We start from the raw sequence: 27,259 nt of genomic DNA on the forward strand, positions 1-27,259 counted from the left end.
TTTGTAGAAAAAAATCGGCAATTACACGCATGTGCACACAGATGCCCGCGCAAGGCTTCATGGTCATGGTAGTCTTTCTCAGGGTAAACACAAGTGTCTACTTTTGTCCCTTATTTGAGAGTGAGAAAGTTGGCAACCCTAGGCAGCACCGGGGTCTGGGTGAGCGTAGCTTGGAGCTGGTCGAAAATGGCCGCGCAGGTGTCAGTCCAGGTGAAGGGCCGCCCCTTCGCGGTGAGCTGGTACAGGGAGCTGGTGATGGGGGCAAAGGCCTTAATAATCCAGCGGAAGTATGATACCAGCCCCAGCAAGCTGTGACGCCCAGAGATATTGCAAGAGATTGGCCATTCCCTGGCCACTGACACCTTCTCACGGTCCATCGCCACTCCTTCCACACTCATCACATGCGCCAGGAACTTCGTTTGATGGCGCAGCAGGCAGCATTTTGTCAGGTTGAAGCACAAGTTCGCCTGGCGGTTGAAGGCAAACACCTCTTCCAAGTTCTGCAGCGCATCATCGAAAACGGTGGCGTGCACCAACAGATCGTCCAAATAGGTGACGCAGAGGCTCCGCGGAACATGAGCCAGCAACCTCTCCATTGGTTTCTCGAATGTGGCCGAGGCGTTACACAGGCCAAGTCGCATTTCCTGGAAGTGCCACAGCCCTTGACCAACGGTGAAAGCGATCTTGGGCGGGCTTCCGGTGCCAGTTCGACCTGCGAGTACAGGGGAGGCATACTGCTCAGTCCCTTGGCTTATTCCCCAGGTCTTAAGGCATTCTATCGACAACGTAGCTCTTCAATTTCACAGTCAATTTCTGATCCCACTGCTGATACCAATGCAGTGAGCATTTGGTCCATGAGGACAGCCAAGAAGAGCTCATTTATCTCAGCTGCTGTTTTTATTGCAACAAGCACAATAACAGACAGAGCACAACAGCTCAGACCCATACAGACGGGGAGGTGATTATTACACACTCCGATTACAGTCAGGGTGGCACAAAACACACACACTAGCAGCTGCATAACCTGAGCTAAAATAAATGAACTGAATACCCCACCATAATTTGTACTGAACATGCACACCACAATGCATTTTAAAACAAGAGCAATGAGTAGCACTGTGCGCGAGGAATGCTGGGTTGAGCTGTCAATCGTGTTTCCTCCACCCTACCCCGCAGGACCACAATATGTTTGTTGAGATTATTATTCTGGCTTCATGTGAGTTTCATTCTTTAAAATATAAGTTAAAACTTGTGCTTCTTTCTATTCTTGGTCTGTTCTTTGTAAAAATATTTCAATATGATCGGCTCCTCAGTTGGCATGATAATAGACTGCTCAGAGAGCCTGATAAAGCTGAAAAAAGGGAACTAATCTGTAGTCATGCATTTGAACAGTCTTGGAACAGGGTAAAATGATGTAATGGAGATGCCAAGATCTTGGTAAATATCTTCCTGTGAGTTCAATCACAGGTACTGTCACTTCCAAAATCTACTGATAACTCTTCCTAAAACATGAAAAAAGTCAGCGAACTATTTGGAATATACTTGGTAACTCTTGCAGTTGAAACTAATTGCCCAGTTCGACTGAGCAGAATTGATCTGATATTTTGATTGCAAAGGAACAGTTTTGATCGAAAACAAATTGAGTTCTGCAGTAAAATTGATACTTGGATAATCTGGAGAACTACAGTATGAGGCATTATTGCTGAACTATTCTACTCACAGGGCTCTGCACTCACAACTTTCTTCTTCTGTTTAATGTATCCACACTATAATGTGTGCTTTTAGATCTGCCAGAGCTATCATGCATGGTATGTGTCATGTCTGGTATGCACATGTATGCAACATCTCTTAAAGCTTGCATTAAGGTACATGAATTTAAAAACAACACAGCCTTATGAGGCAGCTCCAATCCATCAGCGCAAATTAACTGACTAAACCCCATTTCAGCACCTTGATTCAGCGTAAACATGTTATAAAACACAACATGTGGGACTGCTACCATCCTGTTCATACCTGACTGTGAATGTGGGGACTGTGCAGCATTACAAACTGAAATCTCATGTACAAACACTCTAGAGAAAGGAAATGGGATCCCATCTCACGTCAAAATCTGCTGTTCATTTCTGGTGCACAATGCCGATTTTCATCAAGCTAACGTAATCACCTGACATAAATTTTGTACACATTCCAGCTATTAATCAAAGATCAACATGAGTGTTGGACAGGAAACTGAATACCTCCCTTTCAATGCATGAATTGACTCCAGCCGACACTCTGAGTAAACCTTAAGAGACCAGAACGAGCTCAACTTATCAGGACCAAACTATAAGGGGGACATTTGATTTCAGGTCAGTGCAAACTGTTTGCTCTGTTTCATTTTAAAATATGCATTCGTCAACATATTCATCTGTCTCCTGCATATTCATGATTTATTTCTGTATCATTTGGCAATGCAATTATTTCATTTCCTTTTCCCAGTTTATTTAGTTTTCAGTTTCAAGCTGCGGCTTTCATGGTGGCAATCTTATCTCAGATTCAGAGGAGTTCCAGTACTATTCCAGTTTTCAGCATCAAAATCTAAGCTACTGCCTCTGTGCAGTACTGAGGGAGTGTTGCAGTGTCAGGGTACGGTGTTCCAAAATAGAATCAGAATCCTGCTTAATATCACCAGCGTATATCATGAAATGTATTATTATGTGGCAGCAGCACTTGGCAATACGTAATAATAAACAACTGTAAATTACAGCAAGAAGTGTATATAATATATATAAATTTAAATTAAATAAGTAGTGAGGTAGTGTTCATGGGTTCAATGTCCATTCAGAAATCTGATGGCAGAGAGGAAGAAGGTGTTCCCGGGTCACTGAGTGTGTTCCTTCAGGCTCCTGTACCTCTTCCCCGATGGTAGCAATGAGAAGAGGGCATGTCCTGGGTGATGGGGGTCCTTAATGATGGATGCCGCCTCTTTGAGGCATCACTCGTTGAAGATGTCCAGGATGCTGGAGACTAGTGCCCATGATGGAGCTGACTTTATGGAGCATGATGGAAATGGGAAATCAAATCAAGATCCGTTCTGCTCTTTCATAAATAGTAGATATGAAGGAAGAGTCTGGGAGTAATTGCTGGGGCTTGGTCAATATAGATCCTTCACTCAGCATCATTATGATGCAACGAGCCAAATCATACTTACCTTTGGGAGGCACCACTTTTGGATTCTGCCGCTTTGCTGGTGGAAATTTGGCATTGGTAGATTCAGACAAATAGCTCTCCATGGCTGATTGAAGGTAGGAGGTTGTCACAGTCAGTGAGTTCATGTAGCTGACTCAATCCAGGCTAACTCAGCCATAATCTGTCCATTGACATTGTGCATATTGATGAACTCTAATTGTCTGCCATATTCCCTGTATTTTCATAATAATTAGATGGGGCACTTCAGAATGAATCAGCTTGTAAAGCACTTAAGTGCTATGCAAATACAAGCTACTTCACTTGCAACAAACACTATTTTGAGCATATGAATTATTATATGGACTTTCTATGACAACCTTACACTTGGAGCAGAAGTAATTTTTGTGGTAGGAAGGAAAGCAGGTTTGAATGTACTGGAATTGTTCATTTTAAATCTCTCTCCAATTACCCCATTCTTTCTGGTGGCAGAAGTGTCTAACTGCTTACTTTACTGTGAAACATCTCCTGATCTTAAAGGTGCATGATTGTTTTGTTAATCATTGGGATTCTGTAAGCTAAGAGTAGTTGTTTAAAGAATCATTTAGATTATTTTATCAGAACCTCCTTGACAAATTGTGCACATTAATAATGTTGTTCTACTCCATGAGAGTATAGATAATCATTACTTCTTCCCAGAAACTTAAATATACGTCCTAGGATGCAGGGGTTACCTAGGACACGTAAGACTTCTCGTGTGTTGGCCTTTGTTACAAGTAGGCTTTATGTTGTTTCAGCTTTTTAAAGTGAGTAACAGTGGTAGAGACAATAAAAATTCCTTACTGACGGCAAACAATGGCAGTGGCAGATACGCTGATGTATCAAAATGTTATACCACAAGGTACAATTTCTTGATACACTTACCTTTATAAATAGCATATAATATAATACACTGCTTTTTCTTTGAAAATGTAATAACTCCATCCACACTATTGACATCAATTAGCTATCTGTACATTGGGTATTTTTTATGGGTTCTATTGAGTTTCTTTGTTTTATGGCTGACTGTAAAGAAACAAATCTCAAGGTTGTATAAAGTATACATACTTCAATAATAAATGAACTTTGAACTTAAATAATAGGTTGATGTTTACATATTAAGACACAGTTATGGACTCAGTAAATGATAAATTAAATAGATTTATTGATCAAAATAAGCTCCTGAGATCTCTCCTAACTGCAGAAATTTGTTTGTCAATCCTGAAGGGTCGAATGCAGTTGCCCTCAATTCTGGTAGATCATTCTTCCTTTTAGCTGCATGTCCTCACATGATTTTAGATCTCCTGTGCCTACTGAACCATGTCCTGCCCAGCAATGGCTACATAATTGATTAATCCTGCACTTCATTTCATGCTCGACCTGAACATATTCTTGATCGCAATCCTCTTGGCTATCATGAGCAAATAAACAATTGACATGTATGAATCTTACAACATCTGTATCTAACTTAGCCTGACAGGTTCTGACATCCAGGACTTCCATTTGCTTTACATGGCTTCAATTTGACATTCCTCCCTCGTCTACATTAGATGTTGGAGTATTCTCAAATGCTTGCAGTATACTCACGTGATAGAGACCCACCTGGATGGTATGTTTGCCTGGGTCAGGGATGTCTCAGATTGGGTCCATGCCATTCTAAATGGGGAGGGAGAGACACCAGAATCCTTGACAATCGACTCCAACAACTTCCCAACCACCGATGTCAAGCTAACAGGTCTATAATTTCCTTTTTGCTTCCTTGCCCCCTTCTTAAATAGCGGAGTGACATTTGCAATCTTCCAGTCCTCCGGAACCATGCCAGAATCTATCGACTTTTGAAAGATTATCGCTAATGCCTCTGCAATCTCCACAGCTACTTCCTTCAGAACACATGGGAGCATTCCATCTGGTCCGGGAGATTTATCTACCTTTAGACTATTCAGCTTCCTGAGTACTTTCTCTGTCGTAATTGTGACTGCGCACACTTCTCTTCCCCGCCACCCTTGAGTATCCGGTACACTGCTGATGTCTTCCTCAGTAAAGACTGATGCAAAATACTCGTTCAGTTCCTCTGCCATCTCCTTATCTCCCATTACAATTTCTCCAGCATCATTTTCTATCGGTCCTATATCTACTCTCACCTGTCTTTTACTCTTTATATACTTGAAAAAGCTTTTAGTATCCTCTTTGGTATTAATTGCTAGCTTCCTTTCATAGTTAATCTTTTCCCTCTTAATGACCTTCTTGGTCTCCTTTTGTAAGGTTTTAAAAACTTCCCAATCCTCTATCTTCTCACTAATGTTTGCTTCCTTGTATGCCTTCTCCTTTGCTTTAACTTTGGCTTTGACTTCCCTTATCAACCACAGTTGCATCCTTTTTCCACTTGAAAATTTCTTCTTTTTTGGAATATACCTGTCTTGCACCTTCCTCATTTCTCGTATAAACTCCAGCCACTGCTGCTCTGCTGTCTTTCCCGCCAGTGTCCCTTTCCAGTCAACTTTGCCCAGTTCCTCTCTCATGCCACTGTAATTTCCTTTACTCCACTGAAATACCGACACATCAGATTTTGGCTTCTCTTTTTCAAATTTCACAGTGAACTCAATCATGTTGTGATCACTGCCTCCTAAGGGTTCGTTCACCTCAATCTCTCTAAGCACCTCCAGTTCATTACACAATACCCAGTCCAGTACAGCCGATCCCCTAGTGGGCTCAACAACAAGCTGTTCTAAAAAGCCATCCCTCAGACATTCTACAATTTCTCTCTCTTGAGATCCAGTGCTGACCTGATTTTCCCAATCCACTCGCATGTTAAAATTCCTCACAATTATCATAACACTGCCCTTCTGACAAGCCTTTTCTATTTCCAGTTGTAATTTGTAGTCCACATCCCTGCAGCTGTTTGGAGGCCTATAAATAACTGCCATCAGGGTCCTTTTACCCCTGCTATTCCTTAGCTCAACCCATAAAGATTCTGCACCTTCCAATCCTATATCACCTCTTTCTAATGATTTAATATAATTTCTTACCAATAAAGCCATGCCTCCCCCTCTGCCTACCTTCCTATCCTTCTGATATACCGTGTATCCTTGGACGTTCAGCTCCCAGAGACATGCATCCTTTAGCCAGGTCTCAGTGATCGCCACAATATCATACCTGCCAATCTGTAGCTGTATGACAAGATCATCCACCTTATTCCTTATGCTGCATGCCATTTCAACACCTTAAGACCAGTACTTGATACTTTTCGCTTTGATTTCACTGTAACTCATTCCAATGGCTACAAATTTGCCCCATCACCTGCCTGTCTTTCCTGACAGCTTTACTGCTCACTATCTTAGATTTATTTCTGTTTTCCCCTTCCTCAGTTCTGTCAGTCCGGTTCCCATCCCCCTGCCAAATTAGTTTAAACCCTCTGTAACAGCTCTATTAAACTTACCCGCCAGGATATTTGTCCCCTTTGGGTTCAGGCGTAACCTGTCCTTTTTGAACAGGTCATACTTCCCCCAGAAGAGATCCCAATTATCTAAGAATCTGAAGCCCTGCCCCCTACACGAGTCTCTCAGCCACGCATTCATCTGCCTGATCCTACTATTCTTGCCCTCGCTAGCACGTGGCACAGGTAGCAATCCCGAGATTACTACCCTGGAGGTCCTGCTTCTCAGCTTCCTTCCTAAGTCCTGGAAATCTCTCTTCAGGACCTCCTCCTTTGTCCTATCTATGTCATTAGTACCAACATGTACAAAGACAACTGGTTGCTCACCCTCCCCCTTCAGAATATTCAGGACCCGATCTGAGACATCCCGTACCCTGGCACCTGGAAGGCAACACACCATGCGGGTATCTCTATCAGGCTCACAGAATCTCCTGTCCGTTCCCCTGACTATGGAATTCCCTACGACTACCGCATTTCTCTTCTCCCTCCTTCTCTCCTGCACAACAGCGTCAGGCTCAGTGCCAGAGACCTGGTCACTGGGTGATCTGAATGCCACAATGGATGCCACAGTGATCTGAATCATTCCATCCTGACATTACAACCAGGCATGGGATTACAACCAGAGCCTCTATGTATTCAAATTTGTCTTCATTTGCATTTATAATTTTAATATTTTGAGGATTGGATGGAAGGGTTGATTGGAATCTAAGTCATACATCCTTTCCTATGAAAGGAGAATTTACTTATATAGGCATCTGTTAGTCTCGTGAGACCATGGATTTGTGCCTTGGAAGGTTTCCAGGGCGCAGGCCTGGGCAAAGTTGTATGGAAGACCGGCAGTTGCCCATGCTGCAAGTCTCCCCTCTCCACGCCACCGACGTTGTCCAAGGGAAGGGCACTAGGACCCATACAGCTTGGCACCAGTGTCATCGCAGAGCAATGTGTGGTTAAGTGCCTTGCTCAAGGACACAACACGCTGCCTCAGCCAAGGCTCAAACTAGCGACCTTCAGATCACTGGACGAACACCTTAACCACTTGGCCACGCGCCAACACACAAAGTTGAATAAACCTTATGATACCTAAGCATTGGGGATTCATTTCCATAGGAAGGTCGTACTTGAAATCTTTTAAAGCTTACAAGCATGTAGGATCACATAGAACAAAAGACTGATTCGAAATTGCATCATACTTAAATAGGTGTCCAAGTGACAGGTCGTTTAATTACCCATACCATTGGCTGTGCCTGATGATCTTTAGCTGGAGTAAGATATTGATCTTAAAAAATATCTCAATTTGAAAGCATCAAGAGGTAATCATCGACAATGTTTTCAAAGTCAAACAAAGTCACACAATCATAGAATCATTATGTTGCAGAAGGAAACTATTTGGTCCATCGAATTGGCACCAATTCTTTGTGACACTCTCAAATCCCACACTCCTCTACACTTTTAAATAAAACTTACTGAAGAAAAGTCTTGGACTTTACATGTTAAATCTGTTTCTCTTTCCAAATATTCTGACAATTTTCAGTATTTTCTACTTTTACTATGTAAACCATGTTTAAATAAGTTATGGTTTGAAAAGGACTCATAAAATAATGCTAATGAATACATGAGTTGGAGTCAAACTTCATCTTAATCATATCCATTTTCTATTAAATTTCACTGGGATGTACAAGATCTCTATCTCAAGTTCTCCAGAAAGTGTTGTTTTATTATTAAGGGTAATGCACAGACGAAAACAATTCTAATAGCCTTCCCTTAAACTGTGAGACGTTGCCAAGCATTTTGTCTTCACTTTAGTCATTTAATGTTAACACTGTACACTTGTGATGTGTGGCATGTCACAAATGTCACCGACAGTTCACTCTCATTCCTCTTATTTTGCACTGCAAGGTTACAGCATTGACAAGAAGGGCAAATTAAAGTCTATCTGGAACAAATTATAATTTATTTAAAGTCTTAAATTTTTTTTAAAGTTTGGCCTTCATGGAAAATTGTAGTTAACATATATTGAAAGCCAAAATTAACTGTTTACAATGTCCGGAAGTTCATAATTATTATGTAGTTGACAAAATTAATCTTTTCCATAGGCCGAGCTTTGAAACTTTCATAAATGTTATAGTGATTTTATGATTATTTTTCTACCTCAAAAAGTTGCTATAGCTGAGAGTCTTCTGTATTTAGTAGATGGCATTAGTTCCCAATGTGGAATAAGAGTGCATAAGTGTTATTGTTAGAAGGTGTAGGCTGCTTTGAAGACTTTTGGGAGTCTGGGTTATCCAGTATTTCCTTTTCAATATTTTCAGATATACCAGCTAGCTGAGTGGCGTTGCAGCACCAACCTTGAACTCACTGTCAGTAAGACCAAAGAACTGGTTGTGGGCTTCAGAAAGGCTAAGACGAGGGAACGCACACCAATCCTCATGGAGAGATCAGAAGTGGAGAGAGTGAGCAGTTTCAAGCTCTGGTGCTGCATATCCTAAACTTCACCCGATCTTTTGTAAGTGTCCATAACCACCATTAATTACAATAAGCTCTACTGTAAATCACAGAAAAGGTAATGATTTTAAAAGTCATACTGAAGAAAGCCCTGTGATATTCATTGTTTATAGAATTTGAAGTTTTATAACTACATTTATTTTTGTCATTAATTATTTAAGTCTTTGGCTCTTGTGGGAATTTCAGTATTGTGGAGCTATGGGCATGTTGAGCTTTATTTCTGATCACTGAAGTAGATAGTTAGAAAATAATTGATGACTTCTGTCTAACTTTGTGCTGTGCACTTTCATCCCAAAGCATCCACTAAAAGAACGGCAGGGACATCAATGATTCCCGGTATACTGAATTGTTGATCACATAAAACTCAGTGATGGGTCTTTTTATATTTGCATATCCTTTTCTTTGATCCCATTACTAGGAAACAAATGCATGACCAATTGCATGGAGCTAATATCTGGGGACTCATTGGTTTCAAATATTTAATTCTGGGGAGGAACCTGCTCTAATATAGTGCAAATGGAATTTCCATCCTATTGTAATTGGCAGAACAGCTGATAGAGGATTGATGCAGGAAATTAAAACCATTACACTCCTGCAACAGGGAGTGCTTATCTGTGATCATGCATGTTGTTCAGACAGCGTCAAGAAGGCCTTAATGTGTAACCAAACATGAACTAAATCTTGGAGCACCTGATGCTGTTATTGACTGGCTGAATGGTCCATTTCACAGCACTAATACCTTTCACATTTATCATCCTCAAATCACTAATGCAGAAGACTGGAATCAGTGATGGAAATTGGAATTTTTCATACATTTAATTAAAATTCTTTAAGAGCCAAATAGAATATTGATTCCCAGACCACATGTGGATCTGGATTTCAGATTGAAGCAGAAGGCTGAATCAATCCATTGCCCAGCTTTTAAAGAAAAAAAATCATGTAACAGACGTTATTAAAGGAGCTTCGTCTCTTCATTTCTTTTTGACCCCAAAATGTCAGTGTTTGCATAATACTGATTTATGGCTTGAAGTCTTATTCACTTGCAGTCTTCAAAGCTGATAAAGTAAGGAAACACCAGTTGTTCCGATTAGGCCCGTAGTCTGTAACACATCACCAAAATTGTAGTAATTGAGAAAGAAGGAGCTCCACAACAGAAACTGCATGAAGAATGCAGATACTTTAAAACTGGTTCAAAACTGCTTGGCAAATTAAAACAGTGTGAAGTTTTCAGGATTCGGGGTACTTTACCACTACCTTCGAGCTACATAATCATCCCCCAAGTTTTCATACATGATTCACACTCCTGGTCCTCATAGGGTAATGTCGCCATTCGTGAAGAAACCGGTAAACATCAAAGGAAAGAAATCATTAGATTGCCTCTAATCATGTTGTCTCTAGAGTTAAAGTCAATATTAATATGACATAATGTCAAGGATTTCTATTGGTTAGAATATTCTTTGCAATCTAAAAGTTAGCGGAAGAAAAATCTTAGCAGCTATGCTTCAATCTTTCATACATTATCAAACAATCCTAATCAAAAAACAACCATTGACAACACCAATAGCTACCATCATGTCTTGTGTTTGTTGGTGCTTTTCAGAATCATTGTGTATCCATCCTCCACCATTACTTTCTTTCATGTCTCCAAAGATGACAAGGTGCTGTGGCACAGCTAGCAGAGCTCTTGCCTTGTAGCTTCAATCCTGAGCTCTGGTACCATCCTGCATGGAGTATGCACTTCCTGTCTATGACGTTGTGAACTTTCTCCTGGTGTTCCAGTTTCCTCCCATGTCCAAACACACCTGAGTTGGTGGGTTAGCTGGCCACTGGAAATTGCCCCTAGTGTGTAAGTGGGTGATGAAAGCTGGGTAGAGCTGATTAGCATGTGATGGAAGTAAATGCATGCTTGATAGTAGAAATGGATTCGATGAACTGAAGAGAGTATTTTCATATTGTACGTATATCTTTATCGGATACTATCGGACCATCTGAGTATTCCAGCAGCTTTCAAAGGTTCAAAGATTCAAGGGTCCCATTTAATGTCGGAGAAATGTATGCAATATACACCCTGAAAAGCTTTTCCTTTTTTTTTGCTTTTTTGGTTTTATTTCTAACTTCTAGCATAATTAGTCTTTTGCTTTTTATCTTCTTTCTTATTAAACCCAGTACTGTGGGATTGCCCTTGCAGAATTTTACCATGGCTTTCTCACTGCAGTCCAATTACCTCTAACGATATTTTACATCCCTCCTCCTCACCATTACCTTTTGTTACAAACTACCCATTGGTATCTCTTCAACAGGCGTTTATAGTAATACTGAAGAAACCCAAGTCTACCTTTAGTATTTCCCCCAAGCCTCTCCTCCCTTCAATCAGACTGTTTGTTCTACTTCTATTGAAAATTCCATCAGTTCATTATTGGGAGAAAACATTCACATTCTTGTCATGTAATCACAAAGTTTTCCACCAATCTCCAGAGGTGATCCAAAAATGTCCATGGATTTAGTGAGGATTAGTACTGGAGATCACTACCATTAAGACAGGCTGCAAAAATGCTGATGGTGCTGGCCAATTGAAAGAAATATCCTATACATTCAACCCTTTATCGTGACAAATGCACATATTCACACAGTGGGAAATAGAAAAGATTCCTGATCTAGACTGCCTTGTGGTCTTCACATTTGTCATTAATTCCCCTGGTGTAATCAAGAAGACTTCTTCTCTATTCAACAATATTGAAGCACAATACATTTTATTTAGCATTATACCTGCGTCTGAAAATAGAATTATAAAATGTTAATGGACTTTTGCATGTATGTGAAAAATAATATTACAACATTTCCACAAAAATATATTGCACCTGGATTAAAAAAAATTACTGAGCAACTTGAGGTGGAAAACTTAAATTTTGATATGCAAAAAGAGTGCTGGGGGAAGCTGTAAAATTCTAAAAAAGATGTAGATTTATGCAAAGCAGCCTGCACCAATATATTTACTACCCTTCATTAACTCATGTTTCAGTTAACCAGACATGACAGTTATAGCTCTGTATTTACACCACAAATGATAAATCTATAAAATGTATTTTTATATTTCACAATATCATTATTGGGAACAGGTGATCCTTTGTGATGCAAAATGGAATCACTCTACAATATGTGCAACAATGAGGATTTAATTTAAAAATCCAATTAAATAACTACGGTTTTTTTGAACCATAAGTAACTGATAGCAGGTTTGATGTTTGGCTACCCATATGTACGACTACTCTTTTCTACGAATGTCCAAGATGAGGACCAAAATCACAAGCAAAATTGAATTGTTGATTTATAACTGGAGGCCAAGCCATTCCAATTTTACTTAAGCTTTGATTTAGGTAGTCAATCGTCTTGGTTGGCAAAAAAATGACAGCCTCGCTTCTATCAGGAAAGCTAACATCCCCAGAATGCAGAATTCTCAGGTCATGAAAAGGATGTGTTTTTGCAAGAAATTGAGCAGATTTGTCTTCTACACAGCATGGGCTAGGACCAGTCACAATTCAAACAGAAGCCTTCAGCTGGTTTGCCTTTGGCTCCCTGCAGCTGTAGTGGGGAGATATCAGGAAGATATTTTGGGCTGAAGGGTCTGTACTGTGTTGTAATGTTCTGTGTTCTAACTTAATCCAAGTTAGTACCTGGTTGGAATTGTTTAAGGGAACGGCAAGGCAGTGTACATTTTATAATCCCAATAGGGGAGACATGCTAGCCTTGCACTATGGGAGACTTCCATAGTGGAAATGCACCCTCAGTACATTCAATGGTCTGCTGCGGGCCCAGAGCCAACCCTGATTGATGGAGTTAATAGTGCGACAAACTCTGCAAAGGTGGTTGACTTGTGTATTTTTGCTGAGGTTCCATGATTAATGTGAGTATGAACCCCACAAACGACTGGTGGTAGAAGGCAATGATGAGCAGACACAATAAACGTTGAGACAGGAAGCTTAGCTTTAGTTGCATCACATGCTTTGGTGCTGCAAGTGACATCATTGACAACACTTCCCTACCTCCCCTTATAAAACAAGGCATGTGTAGCTCTGTTGAACACAGAAAACAGAATAAAGCTCCTTATTAACATAACTTGTCTGGAGGTCTGGACGGGGATGAGGACCATTACTGCGTTTTGGCAAACTAGAACAGAGGAGCTGAAGGCAGTGTGGACAGGGCCAATGAACTTAACCTGTTCTTTAACAGATTTGACATTGTGACCCCTGCCCATCCCCCACATGAACCATCTGTTGTCGACCCCCAACCAACACATATTCCACTCTCCCCTCCTACCCCTCCTCACAGTCCCCCACCCTGCTCTCATGACTATATCACTTCCCCACACGAAACCACCACGGTGGGCTTCGCGGCTGAACAGGTGAGAAGACAGCTGAAACGTCTCAACCCAAGCAAGGCTGCAGGACCGGATGGTGTCAGTACCAGGGTGCTCAAAGCCTGTGACCCTCAGCTATGTGGAGTACTTTGCCATGTATTCAACCTGAGCCTGAGGCTCCGGAGGGTTCCTGTACTGTGAAAGACGTCCTGCCTCGTCCCTGTGCCGAAGACGCCGCACCCCAGCGGCCTCAATGACTACAGACCGGTGGCATTGACCTCCCACATCATGAAGACCCTGGAGAGACTTGCTCTGGAGCTGCTCTGGCCTATGGTCAGGCCACACTTAGATCCCCCCCAGTTCGCCTACCAGCCGCGACTAGGAGTTGAGGATGCCATCGTCTACCTGCTGAACCGTGTCTACGCCCACCTGCACAAGCCAGCGAACACTGTGAGTGTCATGTTTTTTGACTTCTCCAGTGCGTTCAACACCATCCGCCCTGCTCTGCTGGGGGAGAAGCTGACAGCAATGCAGATGATGCTTTCCTGGTGTCATGGATTCTTGATTACCTGACTGGCAGACCACAGTACGTGTGCTTGCAACACTGTGTGTCTGACAGAGTGATCAGCAGCACTGGGGCTCCACAGGGGACTGTCTTGTCTCCCTTTCTCTTCACCATTTACACCTCGGACTTCAACTACTGCACAGAGTCTTGTCATCTTCAGAAGTTTTCGGATGACTCTGCCATAGTTGGATGCATCAGCAAGGGAGATGAGGCTGAGTACAGGGCTACGGTAGGAAACTTTGTCACGTGGTGTGAGCAGAATTATCTGCAGCTTAATGTGAAAAAGACTAAGGAGCTGGTGGTAGACCTGAGGAGAGCTAAGGTACCGGTGACCCCTGTTTCCATCCAGGGGATCAGTGTGGATATGGTGGAGGATTACAAATACCTGGGGATACGAATTGACAATAAACTGGACTGGTCAAAGAACACTGAGGCTGTCTACAAGAAGGGTTAGAACCGTCTCTATTTCCTGAGGAGACTGAGGTCCTTTAACATCTGCCGGACAATGCTGAGGATGTTCTATGAGTCTGTGGTGGCCAGTGCTATCATGTTTGCTGTTGTGTGCTGGGGCAGCAGGCTGAGAGTAGCAGACACCAACAGAATCAACAAGCTCATTTGTAAGGCCGGTGATGTTGTGGGGATGGAACTGGACTCTCTCACGGTGGTGTCTGAAAAGAGGATGCTGTCCAAGTTGCATGCCCTCTTGGTCAATGTCTCCCATCCACTACATAATGTACTGGGTGGGCACAGGAGTACATTCAGCCAGAGACTCATTCCTCCGTGATGCAACACAGAGCGTCATAGGAAGTCATTCCTGCCTGTGGCCATCAAACTTTACAACTCCTCCCTTGGAGGGTCAGACACCCTGAGCCAATAGGCTGGTCCTGGACATTTCATAATTTACTGGCATAATTTACATATTACTATTTAACTATTTATTACTATTTTCTGTTACTATTCTATTACTATTTATTATTTCTATGACTATTACTATTTACTAATAGTAATATTACTATTACTATTTCTATTACTATATATTATTTATGGTGCAACTGTAACAAAAACCAATTTCCCCCAGGATCAATAAAGTATGACTACGACTAGGAAAACTTGATGTTTGGTATGAGCGAAGCATTGTTGCAGTTTGAATGCTGAGAAAGATTACCGAAGCAAGGGTATTTAACCAGTGTGTGGAGAGACACATATCAACTCATTCTTGATATACCTGAACAATGATAAATTTTGATCATATTTTACTGTTTAGTCATAGAATCATGGAAACAGGCTTTTTGGCCCACTGACCATCAAACACCATTAGTACAAATCACCTACTAATCCTACTTTGTTCTACCTCCATTGTCACCAATTCCTCACAGATTCTACCATTCACCCATAAATTTGGAGCAATTTATATTGACAAATTAACTTAACAACCCACATGTCATTGGTATGTATGTGGAAACTAGAGCTCCCCAGGGAAATCCATGCTGTCACAGGGAAATCAGTCAGCGCGAGAGGTCAGGATTAAAACCAGTTCACTGTGCCACCACATTTTAAAGAAATGAATTGACCATAAATGATTCAAATGAATTAGACTAAATGATTACAGGAGTTTAGAAATGACTGCAGAAATGTTCCGTTCAGCTCTTCTTGCCGGTTGTGAACTTTGAGCTTAAAAAACTCTCTGTCATCAGGTGGCAACAATCTCACCATTGACAACAAGGACTTGTGTGATACTTCACCACCTTTGAGAAGGCTGGGATTCCACTTAGGATATTATTCCTCTGCCCTGCTTTCAATAGCTCACCCTTCTCTGAGTTGTAAGTGCTGCTAATTGCCTCTAATCAGAGGTCACAGCTCAGTTCTGGGAGGTAGTGGTGTTTCAAATAAGCCTTCAAGTACCATATGTCTCTTCTTAATTTTAGATAAACTGTTTGTAGATTGTTTTCTTCTTATATGGTAGTAGTTACTGCCCAGTGGTGGACCCCTTTATGTCAAAGTGAGACATACGGTAAGCATTAAGTATGTAACTTCACAGAGCCATCTGTGAGATGAAGGGCAGAAGAAGGAAAGAAGGAGCAAGAATTCAATTTTTCAGTCAGAAGCATTTATGTTACATTCACTCCAGTTCAAATCAGTCAAACGGATATGCTGATAGTTTGACATCAATTTCTTTCTTGGCTTCTTAAACAAGAATGCCTGAAGCTCTGACTACATCTCAGACCTGTGGTAACCAAAATTAATCCTATTGCCATTTCTTGTGGTATATATGAATAAGGCTGATGCCACATAATGTTACATTTAATCATCTGTGTGTTGTCTGCATGTGTTCTGCATGAAAAAAAACCTTGAATAAACCTATAATTTAGGCCTTCCACTCCCAGCAACATCTTTGTAACTCTTTTATGCAGTCTTTCCAGTTTGACCATATCTTTCCTACTACAGGGTGACCAAAAATATACACAGTTCTCCAAATGTGGCCTCACCAATGACTGATACAACTCCAGCGTAATGTTCCAAATCCTCCCCTCAGTATCCAGACTGATGAAGGTCTGTGTGCTAAACGTCTTTGTGATGCCACTTTTAATGAACTATGCTCTTGTAGTCTTAGCTTCCTCTTTTCATTACGCTCCTTAGTGCCCTACCATTCATAGTTTAAGTCCAATGCTGGTTTGACTTTCCAAAATACATTACCTCACACTGATCTGTATTGAAATCCACTTATCATTACTCTACCCACTTTACTAACTGATCCAAGAACCTCCCTTAATCTATAAAAACCTTTTTCACTATCAACACCTCCTAATTTTGTATGACTTGCAAATTTACTGATTAAGCCTTGTGCATTTGCATCCAAGTCATGGCGAATGCAATGTTGGCATTTATTTCAAGGGGAATAGAATATAAAAGCAAGGAGATAATGCTGTGCCTTTATAAGACACTAGTCAAGCCACACTGTCAACAGTTTTGGGCCCCATATCTCAGAAAGGATGTGTAGTCACTGCAGTGTCCAGAGGAGGTTCATGAGCATGAATCTGGGAATGAAGGGGTTAACATATGACGTGTGTTTGGCAGCTTTGGGCCTGTACTCACCGGAATTTAGAAGAATGCGGGGCAATCTCATTGAAACCTACCGAATGTTGAAAGGACTAGATGGGGTGGTGGGGATATCCAGAACTAGAGGGCACAGCCTCAAAATTGAGGTTGACATTTTAGAACAGAGGAAAAGAGAAATTTTTTTAGCCGGGGTGTGGTGAATCTGAGCACCAACACAGGGGCTGTGTACAAGAAGGGCCAGAGTCAACTCTATTTCCTGAGGAAACTGAGGTCCTTTGGAATATGCAGCCCATTTATGTTGCATTTCGAGGTGCTACATCTAGGCTGTCTGAAGCCAGTGATGTTCTTCATGCCCCTCCACACCTTCTGTGTACCACTCTGCCCAAGCTTGTTCTCCAGCTCTCTCCTGTATTCCCCTTTAGCCACCTTGATCTTCTCCTTTAGCTCCCTCTGCATGTGTTTCAATCCCTCCCTGTCTCCTGATCTATAGGCTCGCTTTTTGTGTTTGAGAAGAGCCTTCATTTCACTGGTGACCCATGGCTTGTTGTCAGGGAAGCAGCAAACAGTCTTTGATGGTGTTACAGTGTCCCCACAGAATTTGATATCGCCAGTAATGCTATCAGTAAGTCCACTAATGCCAAGGTCTTAAAGTTATTAATTAGTTTTGAGTGTTGGATAGTATTGAATGCCGAGCTGTAGTCGACAAAGAGCATCTTTATGACCTAGGCATGAAAGAATTCATTATTATATGATTATGTACTTAGCCCATTCTGAGGATTTCCACATCTATTTGCAAAATAAACGTCTCTACTCCAAGGGATTATTGAACATGCATCACCCTGAGGGTCAGCGGGAACATCACATTATAAATAAACCATTTATGTGACACATTGGATGGATTTGATCCATCAATACCAGAGTGCTCGGCTTAATTTGGGTTTGAGTTCAGACTCAGCCTTGGAGGATTTAAAGTTTCGATCTTCGAAATGCAAAACTGACATGAATGTGAGTCTCTGCTAAATAATACTGCCATGGTCATTATGATTGCTAAAATCTGCCTTGGCACAATGATACATACACAAGCATAAGAATAATTAGCAGTGAATAATTCCAGTGAGTATAAATTGAATTAGAGGGTAGAAGGACTTGAATTTATGAATTTAGGGTGGAACTGTATTTAATTCATCTACTGGTATTATTTAATGAGTCATTATTATATGCCTTAATAATAACTCTTGTCTTGGAAGGTATAATACGATAGCCTCTAGAAGCCATTTTACATGTAAATCAGGAATTTTATTTCTTGTGGTATGCCTCCATGTGACGTGAATTCTTTTGCTCCAATTCAATATTCTCTTGAGGAGACTTAAAGTACATCATCCCACCAACAGCTGAGAAAGACTGTCAAACTGTCACAAAATCAATAGATCGTTTGAACAATCTATGAAACAGGCCTAACTAATTATTGTCCAGCAAAATTGTATGTTTACAGCAACATTTCAGTTTCTATATTGTTATTAAACCCTGTGGTGTAATAGTGAGTCATCCTGAGGTACCTACATATAGTTAATTCATAGAACAGGTTTTTTTAATTACTCATAGCTTATTACCTAAATGCATCAAGAAGGCAACTTACATAAAATTTAAAAATTCTGTTCTTTGTAGTCTGCTAGTACGAGAGTTTCTTTCCAAGGTTTAATTGATGTAAAGGAGGTTGGACTTAAACCTGAGTCTGGTGGTAATGACAAATCACCTTGTCCTTCTAACCTGATAAACATTGCAGATGCTTAATGAGCCTGGTGGCAATAACATCACACCATAGCCAGCAGTGCCACAGATGTATGCTATTGGGTTGTTTTCCGACATAGAGAGCACTAAAGTGTTAGGGGATGAATAAAGTAGATTGGGAGGAGGAACTCTGCACTGGGAAGGTCCAAGTTTTTTGTGGACTCTGAAGAAATGCTTCAGAGTCTACACTTTTTTGATTGTGTAACAGTTTGTGAGGATTACCCACTGTCTTAATAGCTTCATCAGAGTCTTTTTTTTTGGCTTTCATCAATAAATGAGTGTTAAACATGATGAGATGAAATTAGATTTTATTTTGGACACGGAAGAGATAAACTTTCCACATCTGGAAAACAATGCAAAGCTGTTTTGCATTGTCAGCTCCTAGATTACATGAAGCATTAATATGGAGCTTAACATTTACTTCAAAAGCTGAAATGTGTTTACTCTGTCTAATTCAGATTATGGATTTACTCTGATAAGAAATGTCAAGTACAATCGTGCTCATCTGAGCCAATTTACATGACAGAGGCTGAATTTCCTAAATCCTTGTTATCTTTGGACAGTGTCACCTCTCGAACCTCAGGTTATGTCAGCGTCATCTTCCAGAATAACCCTCCGATCTTCGAACTGACCAGTTAAATTTTCAGATTCTTTAAGGACTCAGCCATTATCTCTTTCATTTAATCTATGTAAGCTGGAAGGTATGTTGCTATCTTAGTTGTGCATAGCCACAGTCAAGACATTTATGCATATTTGGCTGGAGCTTTTAATGTTCCATCAAGCTGGCTATGCTTTCCATGGAAGAACACATTGTTAAAGTGCTTAGCTACATCATCTCATTCACACTTGAGAAAGATTTCTCTAATCTCTGTGCATCTACAATCATTGCATTGGAACAGTGAAAAACCTCTACTCAACTTCACAACCTCTTGAGAGGCTGGTCATGGACAGAATCAACCCCTGTCTATGCAAGGACCTGGACCCACTGCAATAGTTGTACAGCAGATGCAATCTCACTGGCTGTCCACTCGGCCTTTGCTCACCTGGACATTAGCAGTGCCTACATCAGTCTGTTGTTTGTTGATTACAGCTCAGTGCTCTCAGTACTAATCATGAAGCTCCAAAACCTGGATGATTGACATTCTGATCAGAAGACTACAGTCAGTGTGGATGGAAATAACATCTCCTCCTTGCTGACAATCAACGTTGGCAAACGTCAAGGGTGTGTGCTTAGCTCAGTGCTCTACTCTCTCTACACCAATGACAGTGTGGCCAGGCACAGCTCAGACGCCATCTATTAATTTGCTGATGACACAACTTTTGCTTGCAGAATTTTCCATGGCGACTAGGAGGTGCACCGGAATGACATAGATCAGCTGGTTGAGTGGTGTCGTCACAACAACTTTGCACTCAACATCAGAAAGACTAAGGAAGTGATTGCGAATTCTAGGAAGGGGAACTTGAGGGAACATACATCAATCCTCATTGAGGGATTAGCAGTGGAAAAGGTGAGGAGTTTCAAATTCCTGGGTGTCAACATCTCTGAAGAACTACAGTATCATGGGCTTAACATATTGATGCAATTACAATGAAGGCACAACATGTGGCTACGCATATTTCATCAGGAGTTTGAGAAGTCTCGGTATAACACCAAAGACTCACGCAAATTCCTACAGCTAAAATGTGGGGAGCATTCTAACTGGTTGCATCACCTTCTGGTATGGAGGGGCAACTGCACAAGATTGAAAAAAGCTGTAAGAACTTGCAAACTCAACCAGCTTCGTCATGGGCTCTAGCCTCCCCGGCATCAAGGACATCTTTAACAGATGATCCGTCAAAAAGGTGGTATCCATCATTAAGGATCCCCATTACCCAGGAGATTGCCTTCTTTTGATTGCTACCATCAAGGGGAGGTACAGCAGCCTGAAGATACACACTCAGTGCCTGAGGAACAGCTTCTTCCCCTCCACCATCAAATTTATCAATGGACGTGTATACCACCTCCATTTTTTTTGCTGCCTTTTTGCACTACTTATTTAAGTTTTTAAAATGCATTTCTTGTTGTAATTTATAGTTTTTGATTATTATTTATTGGAATGTACTGCTGCTGTGAAACATCAAATTTCACAATATATGATAGTGATATTAAGCCTGATTCTGATTCTGAGAGTGAAAAATCTCATCTGCTGCTCAACAATCCTCCTCTTCCTCCATGTGACACATGGAGAGGGCTGTGATGTTTGACCTTGTTCTACTGCTACTCTTAATTTTACTTCCTGCCTTTGCCTAGTGTAAAGTGCGAGTCACAAGGTGGAACCCCCATTAAGGCTGATTAATACTTGTGCGTTAACTGGACGCTGTAACCTACGCAAGAGGCCTACGCGTGTTGTGGGTATTTATACTTGTGCTTTGGCGTGTCTGCGTCACCCTGCAATTCGGGCACGTCGCACATGCCCACAGACCTGCCCGCGCAGGCTTCATGGTAAACAAGTTTAAAGTGAGCGTCTTTTTTCGTAAAAGCGAAATGTGTCATCCATAATTTCAGAGGTCTGTAAAGCTTTATGGAAAGCATTGCAGCCAGAGTTCCTTCCCTGCCCTTCAGTCAGCCGATGGGAAGCTATTGCAGCGTAGGAGGAAATGCAATGCCACCAGACAGACCAATCACAGTTGCTGTGGCCTGCGTTGTTGTGATGCATAGTTGCATTTTGGGAGAGGTGCGCGTCAGGCTACGGCATAGGGATCCGCGTAGGCTCTGCGTAGGGTTCGCGGTGATGCTGTACCTACGGCGTCGAGTTGATACACAAGTATAAATCAGCCTTTATCTTCCTTACACTCCCTGATGAAATTAAGTCAGCAGTAATGACTGATGTGGGCTGCCGATGTTTACCTGTAGATGAAAGCTGATTGTCCAAAATTCAAGAATGCTAGGATTTCAGTGGCACCTGCTCTCCAGATGCACAGTAGAAGTCTGTAGAGGCCCATGTCCAGTACTCTTCCATTCCTGTTCCGAACTCATCTCTCCCACAAGAAAAATGCCAGTAGGCCCTTGGGTGGCGGTATGTTTATTCACTGGATGATGATGATTGTGAGGGAAAGGCATGAAATTACAAAAAAAAGATCATTTTAGTTTGAATTACTCTGCAGGAATTGGGCCTTTGGGCCAATGAGTCCGCGCTAACCATTAGCCATTTCCAGCATTCCTATCCTAATCTATTTTGTTCTTTCCACGTTTCCATTAACTACCCCAGACAATACTGCTCATTTACACACTGGGGCAAATTACAGCACTTCTTTGAATATTGAAAGAAATGAGAGCACTGGAGGAGACACAGGGAAAGCAAGCAAACTCCCTACAGCTGCACTGGAGAATGGGACCAGACCCATATCATTGAATTGTGAGGCATGAAGATGCATGTGAAGGAGGCAAAATGAGAAGGCAGATTAAGGAGTGAGATTAACTCTGAGGCATTTTAAAGGTGAGTATGCACTTCTACCCTATCTTTCCTGATCTGATTAGGCCTTTGAAGCACTTCCTATGCAGAGCATGCTTTCAATCCCCTCAGTTGTCACCACCTGCCTCCATCAACCCATGTGCATTGCCACTGTCCCTCGCTCTGCTGAGGAAGATTACCTCTCTTAAGCTCCATAATGATCCCCGCTGCATATTTGATGAGGCACTCGCGAAACACAGCACAACTTTGGCCTATGAGAATCTGTTCTAACATTTCTTCTCCTCTTCTTTCCGTGTTTCACCTTTAGATACCGGAGTTTGAGGTCACATCATGTAAGGCTCATCACCATTCTCCTCACTGCTGGACATGATCCATTTACCACCAGATAACATTAATGAGGGGCTGAGCTAAAAAGGCATCAATAGATAGGGTAAGATCATGCAGGTAACTATGCTTCTCCTCTTAAGGCTGATTTATACTTGGGCATACAGGCTTGCGCCATAGCCTACGCAAGTGGGCTACGCCGTTGTGAGTATTTATACTTGTGCGTTGGTGTGTCTGCGTCTCTGCAATTCACCACCAAAACGCTAGTTGGCAGTACGTTTCCTATGCCACTGTGCTGAGTTTCTTTGTGTTGAAACTCAATGCGAAGAAACTCAAACTTCAAGCAATGGTGACTGAAACTGAAGGAGGGTGAATTTTCTGTGCTTGTCCGGCCACTGAGAGACATAGATGAGGAAATGCATTTCAAATATTTTTGGATGTAGGCAGGTATATTTGACGATTTGGTTCATCGTCTCCAACCATTTATTTTGCATCAGTGTACGCATAGTATACTCAGAGACTTGCAACCACCATTCGAGTTTTAGCTTCAGGTGGAAGTCAACAGGCTGTAGCAGCTAGCTACAACCTGGTGTCAAGCACAGGGTCCTCCATAATTTCAGAGCTCTGTAAAGCTTTATGGAAAGCATTGCAGCCAGAGTTCCTTCCCTGCCCTTCAGTCGCCCAATGGGAAGCTAATGCAGCATAGGAGGAAATGCAATGCTACCAAGCGGACCAATCACAGTTGCTGCAGTCTGTGTCGCTGCGACGCGTAGTTACATTTTGGGAGAGGTGCACGTTAGGCTACGTCATAGGGTTTACGTAGAGTACAGTGTAGGGTGTGGTGCTACGCCATACCTACAGCGTACATTTGATGCACAAGTATAAATCAGCCTTTTCTTAGTGCCAGAAAATACTTATCAATTATATCCTCAACTGAAATATTAAATATCCTTCCTTTTTTCTTTCTTCCTTCCACATAGTTTTGAATGTAAGCTTACTCTATCTACTTATATCTTACAATTTACTTTCCTTTTTCCAATAACAGGAGGAGTGCAGAGAAAATTTACAAGGATATTGTCAGGACTTGAAGGCCTGAGTTATAGAGAAAGGTTGAATAGATTAGGACCTTATTTTCTACAGCAGGGTTTCTCAAATGGGGTTCCGTGAGTGGTCGCGATTAAAAAATATAAGCATTGTTTTTTGAACTTCACGTGACATGCGATGTTAGCTCTCGCAGTGGTGGCCAGTGTCCGAGCAGAACCGTTAGCAATCTCATTAGAGATCTCGCAGTCCATTATGGCAGTCATCGGTAGGACCGTGTTTATTTGGTTGAGTCCATTCTCAGTTTTTGCCCCGAGATAGGGGAGGCTGTTGTTAATTGGTAATTGCCATATTGCATGGAGGAGAGGACGGTAGGATGATGAGGAGCGTGAAGTGCATTTTCCAAGTGTTGAATGGACTCACCCATTTTTATATTTTATTAACCCCTGTGTTTTACAGACATGTCTGAAGGTCCAATGTGGCGATTTTTGAATTACAATCTTCTGAGTCATTTTACTGCACTAGTGTAACAACGAACACAAGCAGTTGATCTTTACAATGAAAGTGACTTATCCATGGGTTTTACATGGACTGGTGATCCAGGATGTTCTATTCCATTGTGACTAGTCTGTGACAAACAATTTACAAATGCAGCAGTGACTCCAGCAGAATTGAAGAGACACTTAACTACAAATCACAGCCATATGGCACATAAAAGTGCTGATTATCTAAACGGCTATTGGAATCTCAAAACAAATGGAGTAAAGCCTTTGTTATTATAGTCAGTCAGTAAAAAGATACAGGGAGCAAGTTATTTAGTAGTAGAACTTATTACCCAGAAAAGGAAAAGTCACACAGTTGGTGAGAACCTAATAGATTATGAGAACACTCAGTCCTCTTTTATTGTCATTTAGAAATGCATACATGCATTCAGAAATGATACAATGTTTCTCCGGAGTGATATCACAGAAAACAGGACAGACCAAAGGCTAATACTGACAGAACCACATAATTATAACATATAGTTACAGCAGTGCAAAACAATGCCATATTTTGATGAAGAACAGATCATAGGCACAATAAAAAAAAGTATCAAAGTCCTGAGTCGATCGACTCCCGAGTCCCTGATAGCAGGCGGCAAAAGGGAGAAACTCCCTGCCATAAACCTCCAGGAACTGTCAACTTGCCGATACCTTGAAAGCACCCGACCACAGCCGACACTGAGCCCATCTGTCCGAAAACTCCGAGCTTCCGCTTCCAACCAGTATCTCCAATACAGCCTCCCAAGCGCCATCCTCTGCCGAGCATCTTCGACCTCTCCCCAGCCGCTGAAACACTCAAAGCCGAGGATTTCAAGGCCTTCAGCTCCGGAGATTCTGGTTACCACACAGCAGCAGCGGCAGTGAAGCGGGCATTTCATAAATTTTTCGGATGTTCCTCCATGCTCTCATGTCTATCTCTATCAAATCAGGATTGTGCACGCTCCCCTACTTGACAGATAACAGATACCATCACAGAAGTGGCCTCACGCGCTGCCGTCGTGCCGCCATCTTCTCCCCCCTCCCAGCATGTAAAATTAATGCCAGCATGTAAAATTATAGTGGGTAAAATGCTAGGACAAAATGCAGCACAAGAAATTGAAAAGGTTTCATGCTCAGTGATGATGATGGCTGGTTCTTAACTTGTGAAGATCAGGAAGGAAGAAAAGTTCTCATGAGTGACAACATGATTATTGGTGACTGTTGAGGCCAATTCTAGATCTGCAGACTCTGGGACAAAGGAACAGCTGGGATGCATGTACTTGGGTATGGGATCCTTCTTGCATCTCCTCTTCTCTTCAGCAGTCGCTCTTCTGGATTCCTCAAAATTCTTGGCTGCTCCATGGATCAGCGTTCTCCAGCGATCTCTGTCACAAATCAGCTGCTGCAACTTGTTGACCTTCAGTATTTTCCTGAGGGAGCTGCTGCTTAAGTTGGCCTTTGTACCTCTTGTATGGGCCACCTCGATCTCTCTTGCCCTGAGAGAGTTCTCCGTAGAGTACTGCTTTCAGTAACCTGGAGTTGTCCATGCGAGACACATGGCCTGGCCAGTGGAGCTGCCCGAGCAGCAAAGTGGCTTCAATGCTTGGGAGTTGAGCTTTTCCCAGGACCTTGTTGTTGGAGACACGATCCTGCCCGCTGATACCCGGGATGGAGTGGGGGCAGCGCTAATGGAAGCGCTCGAGCAACCGGATTTGCTTGTGGTACAAGACCCAGACTTCTGAGCCGGATAGCAATGCTGTGATGATCCAGCCCTGTATACCTGGATTTTTGTGGACAGACGGAGCAGGTGTTTTCTCCACACATGTTACTGGACACACCCAAAGGCAAGTCAATTGTCAACATCTCTTACTCCCGTAGCATTGTTGGAGATGACGCTGCCAAGATAGGTGAACTGCTTAACTGAGGTGAGAGGGTAGTCGTCAATGACTATCCAAGGTGGGTGGTAGACACCACGAGGGGGCTTCTGATGGAGGACCAGTGTGTTCTTCAGACTGACCGTTAACCCAAAAGCCCTTGCATCCTTGGTGAACTATGACTGCAACCTGTAGCGTATCTACTATGGGCGTGAGAAGAGCACAGTCGTCTGCATTTGATAGCTCGGAAATGAGCTCCTGCATGGTTTTGTGTGATAAACTGAAAAACAACAGGTTCTCTATCCAGGTTGATTACACCAATAAATGTCATGGTGTAGCATTTGTAATATTTGTAAACGATGGTGAAGTTCAGGAAAACTTTTTCTGTTGCAATCAGCTGCCAGAAACAAGCAAAGGCCAAGATATATTTAATGTTTTGTCTTCATATCTGGAAACGAAAGGTCTGTCTTGGAGGAACTGTGTTGGCATCTGTACTGATGGTGCCCCATCATTGGGTGTCTCCATGAGAGGTTTTGTTTCTCTTGTAAAAAACCCTGACATCACAACACTCTGCTTTCTTCACAGAGAGGTGATGTCTTGGAATTGAAATGAAAAAAGTTCTAGAAGATGCTACAAAAATAGTTAATTTTTTTAAACAAAGACCAGTTCACTCGAGAATGTTTTAAAAAAACTCTGAATACCTGGACAAAGAGCACACCAATCTCCTGCTACAAACAGAAATCCGGTGGCTTAGCAGAAGAAGAGTTCTCAACAGGGTGTTTGAGCTGAAAGGTGAACTGCAGGAGGACTTTCAAAAAAACATTAGGCCAGATTTTGCTGAGTGCTTTGAAGATGAAGAATGGCTGCAGAAACTAGCCTACTTAGCAGACAGTTTTCATCATGTGAACCGGTTAAACAAGGCTCTGGAGAAAATGTTTTGACTCCAAGTGACAAAATTTTTGAATTTAAAAGTTAATTGAATCTTTGGAAAAATCATGTTGCAAAAGGAAATCTTGAAATGTTTCCTCTGCTGCTTGGGCTTGAGAGTATGGAATGATCAGAATGTCTCTAATCTTATTGAAAATCACCTGGAAGAACTGCAGAACAAAGCTGAACAGTACTTTTTCCTCCTTTTCAACACAGG

The sequence above is a fragment of the Mobula hypostoma genome, chromosome 3, assembly GCF_963921235.1.
Source record: "Mobula hypostoma chromosome 3, sMobHyp1.1, whole genome shotgun sequence".
NCBI classification, from domain to species: Eukaryota; Metazoa; Chordata; class Chondrichthyes; order Myliobatiformes; family Myliobatidae; genus Mobula; species Mobula hypostoma.